We start from the raw sequence: 10,245 nt of genomic DNA, 5'->3' as shown, positions 1-10,245 counted from the left end.
TTTTTTTTTTTTTTAGCAGTTCAGGTGGAAGCAAAAGATTGTGTTTGCAATATTCAGTAGTGGGGACGTCTGTTCCAAGACACCCAGTGGAGCCTGAAACTGCCTAGTACCAAACCCCATGCATATTATGTCTTTTGTTGCACATGCATACTGATGATAAGGTATAATTTACAAATGAGGCACAGTAAGCTATTAACAACTACTAATAAAATTGAACAATTATGGCAATATATGTAATAAAAGTTATGTGAATGTGATGTCTCTCTCACAGTGAGGATAAGTAGAGTTAAATGGGCAACTTAGGGCTGGCCTGGAAGGAATCCTTACACCAATCTAAGGAGTTTGGGATTTCCTGGTCAGGCAACGGGAAAGCACTGTAAGATTTGAAGTAGAGGATTAACCTGATTCATTCATTCATTCATTCACTCCTTACCCTACTTTCCATTCCTCTCTCCCTCTCTCCCTTTTTCCCTTTCCTTCTGACTTTAGCATCAGCTTTTAGGATGGTTTGCTACAGAAGAAAGTGCCCAGGGGTCAGTTACGAGTTGGCTTTAGGGGCCCAGACAACAAGCCAGTTGGGTCTAAGCCTAAGTAGTGGGTGGCAACAGTGAAGCAGGGAGCTAATCAGGAAGCAGAAATCAAAGGATATAATGCTCCAGTGGATTTAGGGGGAAAGGACAAGGAAAAGAATGCAGTTCCAGATGACACTTTAGTATTCTAACTCAGATAATTGGATACAAGATGATATAATTGATTCAAAGAGAGAATACGAGGGGAAGAGTATGATAGGTTCAGGGTCAAAGAAAGAATTCGTTTGAGTCAAAAGCACTTAATGGTGCTCGTGGCACATTTAGGTGAAGATGTCCAGGACACAGGTAGAAATACAGACAAAACCATGGGATGCAGGATGTGTTCGGTCCAGCCACGCTTGCTGATCAGGAAGGCGTCTGTCTGATGACAGAAGCTGAGCCAATAGCAGCCAACGTTTTAAAAGATTCCTAGGGAAAAAGCACTTAGCAAAGCAGATGGAAAAGAGCAGAAGTTGGACAATGGAGAGCGATGTCAAAGGCATTAGCAACTAGGCAGCTCCTTTTGGAGAAGTGGAGAGTTAAAGCAGGAGAGGCCATTTGCATTCCGAGTCAACAGTTACCTTGGTGACAGCTGTGACAACCACCAAAGTGAGTGGGATTTAAGATGAAAAGAGGAGACATGTGGAGACAGCTGTCTAGGAATACTCTTTGAAGAAACTTCATCGTGACGAATAAGACGGCTAGGTGGAGCTGGAGGTTGGCTAGAAAGAGTGTTTTAAGGATGGAACAGAGCTGAACATGCCATTTGCTTTCTGCATAGTCACAATCAAAAACAGTGGGAAAATACTATGAAATTGTCTGATTTAAGGGAAAATCTAAGCAGAAAAAGATGATTGTTTTGTCAAGAGTACGATGGTGATGCAAAGCAACGTTGCTTCTATCTTGACGATTATTCTTTGTTATTTTAGGCCACCTTTAATCCGGGGGCTCAGGTGAAATTTGCACTTTCTGGCCCAACAGATTAACCTAGTACCTGAAAGACAAGTGTCCATTCAGAGGAAGAGGCTTAGAGCTGCTTCTGTGTGAACACAGACGGTATTTTTCAGAATCTATGTTTCGGTTATTTTATTTCATTCATATTTTATTCACTTCTTTTGAAATCATGCTTTCTTATTTAAAATCTGAGTTCAATTAAGAGAATCTTATTACTGTGGAGATTTTTTCATATTCATGATCATATGATTTTAAGAAATAACTAAATCATTGTATAGAGGTTCCTGTCTCTGTCTCTGTCTCTCTCTCGCTCGCTTTTTCCCCCCTTTCTTTTCCCTCATCAAGATTAGCTTGTCTTCTTATTTGATCTAGAATCACCTGGGTGGTCCATCTCAGAATACAAGTGAAAAGAAACGCGAATGGAAACCCATCGTCCTGGGATGAGGTGCTGCCAACTCTGGGCCACATCACCCTGAGGTCCAGGTCACTGACATGAGAAGCCCGAGAAAACTATTTCCCCAAATGCAAAATTAGAGACACTTAGTGTGCTTGCCCAGAGCAATCCTGACAAAGGCCCTGTGGTAACGAAGCTCCTAAAACTTAGAAAAGCAAGCAAAGAAACTAAAACTGTTGAAAGAAGGGCTCCACAGTCAGGAGGCTAGTTTCAGCCCATCTGTGACCTGCGCTGAGGTGTAAAAAGTCCCTCCAGACCCTGCCATCCTGTCGTAGGGGGTGCTCAGGGAGACAAGGGGCTGAAGCTAGAACTTGCATTACTGATCAGTGACCTTGGAAATCCAGCAGGGTGCCTTCTTGGCCAAGCTTAGCAACGGAGGAGTGGGAAACCTTGTTGATGCACTAGATTTTGCACAAAGGGCATGAGGTTTAATTTCAAAATGCAGGCTTGGGTATCATAGAATGAAAGCTAACAGGGACACAAGACGTGCGTTTTCATTACTCCTAGTTGGTGAAAACTGGTGAGAACATTTTCATTCTATTTAAACAAAGGTAAGTAGTTCAACTACTTTCAAGGTGCCCATCCCCCTCAAGGTAGAGAACCTCAGTCCTTCTTGAGGGAAGTAACTGTTCACTAAGCCCCAAGGATAAAACAGCCAGGCCTGCGGGTGAGGCTCTATCACCAGGCCAGGGCTGCGCAACATGTATACTTTCTCCCCCGGCTATCACGGATTCCAAAGGCAATATAAGATCCTCACAATGACTGTGGGAGAGTTCTTATCTTGTGAGTTATCTAAGCAATATGATGACCAAAGGCTTTCAGATCATTTACAATGTTATTCTTGGATCACCTGATGTTTGCTCATCAGCCTTAATAACTTTATTATATGAACTTCCGGCATTCATGAAATGGTACATGACGTCCTAACTGGTGGTATGACAAATTATTTCATTCACTCCACAAACTTCTACTGAGCACCGACTACAGGCCAGGAGCTACACGAAGGTCTGGCAATAAGATGACAGAAGACAGGTCCCTGCCCTCAAGATACCAAACAGATATTATGAGATAAGAGAAAACAATGTATATTGGTCTCTGCCCCTGGCCCCTGAAACCTTAGTAATTTCCTAAGTGATAAGAGCACTAGAAAGATCCTTTGTTGTAACATTTGATCCTTGACTTGAGCTACTGACATAGGGATCCCAAAACCCTTGTATTACCTGCGTTAATAGTAGTGTCTTTTTTTTCTAATGAAGCAGTTCTACGTGGGGTAGGGTCCTGGATGGCTCCTGGATGAAAGCTGGTCACTGGAAAGACCAAGCTGTGATTTTCAGCCCTTCCCCACCCCCATTCTCTTAAGAAGGGAGAAGGCTGAAAGTGGAATTAATGACTGATTTTGCCTACATTATGAAGCTTCCACAAAATCCCAGTAGGATGGGGTTCACGGAGCTACTACATTGGCAAACACATCCACCCTGGGAGGGTGGTGAACCTCCAACTCCAAGGGACAGAAGCTCCTACACTGAGGACCCTCCCAGACCTCACCTCCTTTATCTATCTTTTAATAAACTGGTAAATGTGTTTCCTTGGGTTCTGTGAGCCACTCTAACAAATTAATCAAACCAGGAACCTCCCATTACTAGCCAAATTGGACAGAGATTGTGGGTAACCTGGGAACCTATTACTTGCAACTGGCATCTGAAGTTGAAGGCAGGTGAGGAGCACTCTTGTGGGACTGAGCCTTTAACCCATGGGACCTGACATGATCTGTAGGTAGAATGTGCTAGAATTGAGTTAAATTATAAGACTTTAACTGTGGAGACCTGCTTGGTGTGGGAAGTCCCCCACATACATTTGGTGACTAGAGGGTCAGAAGTTAACTGTTTTGGGGCACCTGGGTGGCTCAGTCAGTTGAGTGTCCAGCTTCGGCTCAGGTCATGATCTCATGGCTCACGGGTTCGAGCCCTGCATAGAGCTCTGTGCTGACAGCTAGCTCAGAGCCTGGAGCCTGCTTCGGATTCTGTGTCTCCCTCTCTTTCTGACCCTCCCCTGCTCGCACTGTCTCTCTCTGTCTCTCAAAAATGAATAAAAAAAACATTAAAAAAAAAAAAAAGAAGGGAACTGTTTTGCATGAGGAGTAAAGGAGATAAACAGGAGAGAAACACAGGAGGAAAGGACTGGGTTTTCTCCATTCAGGAGGAAGGAGTGAGGCTTTTCCTTAAACAGATATGCAAGCAAATGAAATAGGATGTGATATGTGCTGTAATGGCCCTTAGTATAAGGGGCAAGAAAAAGTAGAAGCAGCAACAAAAAGTCTAGCTGGGGAAATCAAGAAAGGTGTCACACGCTCCACAACACTTAGCAGAGATACGAAGAATGAGGCTGAGCTAGGCAGAGGACAGTATTCCAAACTAGGAGACAGACACCTTGCAAAAATATGCCTGTTGGAGGAAACAACTAATATTGCAATATCATAAAATATGATGCAGTTTAGACTAGACATCTATAAAGGGCTTTATATGTCATGCCAATAAATTTTTATTGTATCTTCTAGGCTGCAGAAAGTCTCCGAAGGATTCTGGACTGTGGGTCACATAAGCAGTCACGTACTGGGAAGACGGCTCTGCAGGAATGCGGACAAGTGGCTGGGAACAAACAGAAGTATCAGAACTGCAGTACTTGAAATGAAAGGCCCCAATCAGGGCAGTGGCAGGAGGGGTGGAGGGGATGGAAGTATTAAAAAATAAAATTCAAGTGAGTAAACTTGAAGATCTAATTGGCAGTGTTTATGATTCCTGAATCAGGCAGCATTCCATCTAGCAAACAGAGGGGCTCTCTCAGGGGTAGTACAAAATGAAAACTTTCAAAAAGGAGGTGTTTTTATGGGGAGGTAGGTGGGACAAGAAATTTATAAACAAAAGGAAAGGATGATCTGGACAAGGTCATTCTCCCTTAGGGGGAAGCACAGGGAGTTTTGTCAGATTTACCTACTTCTGGCGTAGGGGCGGTAGGGGGAGTCATGGTGAGGGCCATGTGACACACTCATTGATACTCATCAGAAAATTCCCGACCCACCTGTTAAGACCACATTTCTCAGGAGGTTGAAACTGCAACTAGATTAGGTATTTAGCTCTGGTTTGGTGACTTGGCCTGGCCTAAGTAACACCACTTTGGGCCTATGGTTTTCTTTTTAACAGAAAGAAAAGCAGTTCATGAAGAAGGTAGGACAGGACCTGGAGATTGTTGGATGGGTGGATGAAAGAAGAATCTTAGCTGGTTTTCAGATTACTGACTAGGAACAGCTAGTTAATGGCAACAACAGTGAACAAGATTGAAAGTTTGGAAACAGGAAGACAAATGACTTTGGAGAAGGGAATGAATTTTGTTTTGCTTAGGGTAAGGCTGAAGTTCTATGGAAGGCTCAGGGAGAGGTCTAGGCACCAGATATCAATGTAGGGGTCATCAGCAAATGGATGTCAGTGAAGATATGGGCTGGAGAGGTTTGTAAAGCAGGGCATCCAACCCTCAGGAATACCAATACTTAAGGATGAACAGAGGAGGGGCGCCTGGGTGGCTCAGTCGGTTGGGTGACCGGCTTCAGCTCAGGTCATGATCTCACGGTTCATTGGTTCGGGCCCACCATAGGGCTCTGTGGTGACAGCTAGCTCAGAGCCTGGAGGCTTTTTCGGATTCTGTGTTGTCTCCCTCTCTCTCTGACCTTCCCCTGCTCGTGCTGTCTCTCAAAAAAAAAAAAAAAAAAAAGGATGAACAGAGGAAAAGACAAGCCAGAAAAGACCAGGAAAAGCCAGACACATCAGATGAATCTGGAAAGAGAATTATTAACAGCAAACAAAAGACTAGAGAATTTTAAAGAAGACGGCTAACAGTCTGTGGTTGAGGGGCAATGAAGACCCTAAAGGCTGCAGAGGTGTGGAATTGTGATCCCAGAGGGATGGGTTGTGAGGAAGCTGGGCCAAATGCTGAAATCCTCAGCTTATGGGGAAATGGGGAAGGAAGGGAGGGAGGAGGTTGGTGCTACTCGGTGAGTTGGGAGGGGCCCCATCCGCTCATCCCCAGGTTGGGCTGGAGAGATCGGAATCTGCGGCATCTGCAGGAAAGACTGCAGAGAGGCGAGGCGAAAGGGGGTTGGGAAGTCCCGGTTACCGGCAACAGAGAAAGCTACAGGGTGAGTTATTGGGCGGAGCTCCGGGATGAGTCATCCAGCACAGCCCTCGATGCTCCCGGAAAGAGAGGACACGCAGGCTGGGCAGGGCTCTAGTCGGCCTGGGAGCTGAGCGGGATTGAGCGACAACAGCGCTCGGAGTCCCCAAAGCTGCAGGCAACCGCCCAGCGCCCATGGGGGCAGCCCGGGCCACGGAGTGGAGGGACCCCAGCCTCCCCAACGAGAGCGGAGTGTGCGAGGCTGCGGCAGGAGGTTCCGCGATCCTTGGGGGCAGCCCCTCCCGCCGCGTCCCTCCCTCCCCGCCACGCCCCTGGCACCCCCGCGCCCGCCGCGCCCTTCCGCCCGGCCCGCCCAGGCTTGCGCCCGGGAGAGCGCAGCCAGAGGTCTCTGCCGCGCAGCGCCCAGTTGCAAGCGGAGCTCCCAGCGACCCGGCTTGCAGTGCCCAAGAGGAGCCGGGGAAGAGCAGGGGTGGAGTGTGCGGGGGAGTGGGAAACCCAGGAGGGACCCAGTTGGGGCCGAGGGATGGGGGGAGGGGCTGGGCGCCGCTGCCGAAGGGCTTGGACAGAGGATCCCGTGGGGTGACTCACCTGGGGCCCAGGCTGAGTAGAGGAGGGTCAAGTGACACTTCATACACCCAGAAGAGGCCTGTTTCTACCACAGCTCCCTATTGATTTCCTACACAGCACTAGCCACCGTATGTAGTTAGTTGTATTCGTTCGTTCTCGGTTTCTATTAGGCAATGTCCCGGAGAAGCGGCCAAGTCTCCGCGGGTACACCGCGGCTGGAACAGCGCCAGATGCTTCGGCCGGGGGAGGAGGGGAGGAGGGGGGGGGCGGGGAGTTGGAAGACCCGGAGAAGAGGAGCAGACTGGCTTTCAGAGTGAGCAGTGCTGCCCCTGCCCCGGCCAAGGGCAGCCTGGGGTGCTGGCATTGACTGTGTCCGCCGTCCAGCATCAGGGGAAGACTGCCACACATTACACCGGAACTGCGGGTCGACCTTGATGCCTTTCAGACCTCTGCCAAGGTCACGTCCTGTGTCATTGTGTAACATACCATTCCTGGACAGGAATGGCTCCATTTTGAAGCTCTGTTTCCTTTCTAATGAATTCTTTAACTGTGCCAGAAGGAGTGATTGTTTTACAAGCAGTTGCTCATAAAATTCAACAGAATAAGTGGCATTCGGGCCATAAAACTGTTAATAGAACTTTATGAATACATAAAAGTTAACTAACGCAGACCGAGTACAGTTCTTTTGATAGCACCAAAAAAATAATCGGTTAGCTAGTTATCAAAATTAACACCGAATTGGGAGGTTTTCCTTATTTTTCTCTAAATCATAAAATCGCCCCTTCTTTCTTTCTCATAAAAGCCCCTTGCTTTCCCACAGGAGCGAGACACTTTTCTGGTTACTCTAGAATCTGTGCTCCCCAAATTGCAATTCCGGGACCCCAAATAAAGACCTTTGTTCTGTTTCAGTTTGACTTCTTTTCTCAGTTAACACCCCATAGACCATCAGATCCTCTCCAAGTCGCAGGGCGACTGGGACAGAGTGTACAGTCTGTTCCCGGAAGTCCTGAGGCCCAGCGTTCTGTTGCCGCTCTAATTTCTAATTTGATATTTGAGATCTTATCTACACCTTAGACTATTTTTATGGCACTTTCCAAAACAAACACAAGGTATAAATAGTTTAACTTCAACCCAAAAGTAGAGTTTTCATTATCCTATGCAAATTCTTCAAATACTAGCTGCATCTTGCCTGTCACTTACCGAGTGTACTATGCTCAAAGTAGTCCCAGTAGGCATTGTAAAGTTTTGCTATTTTCATGGGTGGGCAAGCAGCACTGTCCTTTAAGAGCTGATCTGCCAGATTCATCCTGCTATGGTCCCTAATCAGTCTCCTGTGGTGAGCTGCCCGAGATCCGGGGAGCTGTCTCTGTATCCCTGCACCCCCCTGGGGCCCAGGGCAGGCCTGGGCTTTCTCGGAGCTGATCCTACCTTTTATAACCAGATGCTCCTGTGAATGTTTTCATCAGTGGTGTACTTCTTTGCTAATCCCAGATTTCTAATTTTTAAAAGAGCTTTTTCTGATCCACCAAGGATTCTCTTTGTTTTCCAGTGGGACTAAGGATTTATTCATTTTTGAAGGTTTTTTTTTTCCTATTTGTAAGAATGCGGATGTGAAGGCCTCAGCATGAGCTCAGTTTGCCCTCCCCCAACAGAATGTTTTCATCCTATTTTAATTCTGCCGATGTTAGCCTCTCCCCTTCTGCTCCGAGTTCAGCCCAGATTGTTCTACATACACTTTACCTCCATAATGGTGCAAAAGTAACATTTGTCCCTGTAACAAAATCAAGCAATTCAGGTAAATAGAAAGTAAACAATGAAATATTCCTCTCCTTTCTCCCCCAGACACCCTTAGGTATATTAAAACATGTATATGTGGAAACATCTACATTTATATTTTTACAAAAATAGAACCATACTATCAGTAAAAGGTAATATGGGAAAAAAATTCCTAACAGAAACTGAGACCCCTTCTGATATACACTGGAATTGTTTTATATTTCCCTGGGAACAAACGAGGTTAGCAGATCATGAATATTACCTGTTCCTAAGGTCTGTGAAAGACAGGCTATATATATTTGCAGAGGGAAAACATGCAATATCAGCAAATAATTCCCTACTTAAAACCTCTTTATCTTAAAATCCTGACATAAATTAGGGATGCCTGGTGGCTCAATCGGTTAAGCGTCCGACTTCAGTTCAGGTCATGATCTCACAGTTCATAAGTTCGAGCCCCACATCAGGCGCTGTGCTGACAGCTCAGAGCCTGGAGCCTGCCTCGGATTCTGTGTCTCCCTCTCTCTCTCTCTTCCCCTCCCCTGCTAGCACTCTGTCTCTTTCTGTCTCTCAAAAATAAACAAAAATGTTAAAATACTAAAAAGCAAATAAATAAAAAATAAACATCCTGACATAAATTAAAGATACACATACACATGTTAATTTCTTTTGCAATCATTCTTTGTATTAGATCCTGTTCGAGTCCATTTCTCCATTGGTTTGTACATCACGGGACCAGGGAACCAAGGAATTAGTGTCTGTTTTTGCACAGAATTGAGTCCTCATGCCCCAAATTGTGACTGACACAGAAAAGGTGGTTAGTAAACACTTTTTGAATGAGTGAATGAATGAATGAATGAATGTTACCAATCTGAAGCTTCTAGACTCAGCCTTTACTTTTATTGGTTTTTTAAAAAATATATTATGTTTAAGATCTAATTGTCTATCTTTGAGATAGTGTTGTGTTTTTCTTCCTTTATTCTGCTTTGGCTTCTATGTTCTCAGCTCCCTTGTTATCTACTTATATTTGAGTTCACAATAATATACAATAATTAAAGACTTTTAATTAATAGAACATAAAAACAAAAGATTTCTTCCATTGATACTTAATGTGAGATATTATGATAAGCAAAGTGTTTCATAAAGATGTGATAAAATGTCACAATTTTCTACCTTTGGTGGTAAGGCAAAACATCATTCTTTAATTCTGTATTACAGGAGCAACATATGATTCAGAAAACAAATTTTCTGGTACTAATTCATACACTGTTCGTGTCAGACTTGCTCTTTTTGTTTATTAGATAAATATGGGGAAAAACCCAACCTAGAATGATGATCAGTCTCTAAAATTAGAATAAAAGCTGATAAGCAGCTATTGAGTTAGGGTTTTAAAAGAAATTAGAAAAACACATTTTTGGAGATCTTTGTATTACTAAGAATATCTTCTTATAATTTGTTTCATATATTTATATTTACTCTTCTAGCTCATAAGATTTTTTAAAAGCAGGGATGTTAGTATTTGTAAACTTTTACATATGACAATTATTTTAAATACAATTTGTATCTTGATTCACACAAAAAAGTCGCAAAGATAATAGAGAGTTCCATACACCCCCAACACAGTTTTTGCTAATGTCAATCTTATATTACCACAGCACATTTGTCAAAATTAAGATGCCAGCATTGGTACCTTAATATTAACTAACCTCCAGATATCATTTGGACTTCACTAGCTTTTCCATTAAT

General features: G+C 44.3%; 1 protein-coding gene across 1 annotated transcript in view; it reads right to left on the bottom strand.

The window, feature by feature from the left end:
• The window catches only part of SERPINB6 (serpin family B member 6), a 42,744-nt gene extending 35,834 nt beyond the window's left edge, over positions 1–6,910 (bottom strand). Inside the window, exon 1 of the mRNA XM_029944981.1 lies at positions 6,748–6,910. The gene's annotated coding sequence lies outside the window, so the exon portion shown is untranslated. The remainder of the gene's footprint in view (positions 1–6,747) is intronic.
• Positions 6,911–10,245: the final 3,335 nt, after the last annotated feature.

Source organism: Suricata suricatta, chromosome 7 (assembly GCF_006229205.1).
Source record: "Suricata suricatta isolate VVHF042 chromosome 7, meerkat_22Aug2017_6uvM2_HiC, whole genome shotgun sequence".
NCBI lineage: Eukaryota > Metazoa > Chordata > Mammalia > Carnivora > Herpestidae > Suricata > Suricata suricatta.
This window is presented reverse-complemented; position numbering and strand designations above follow the sequence as displayed.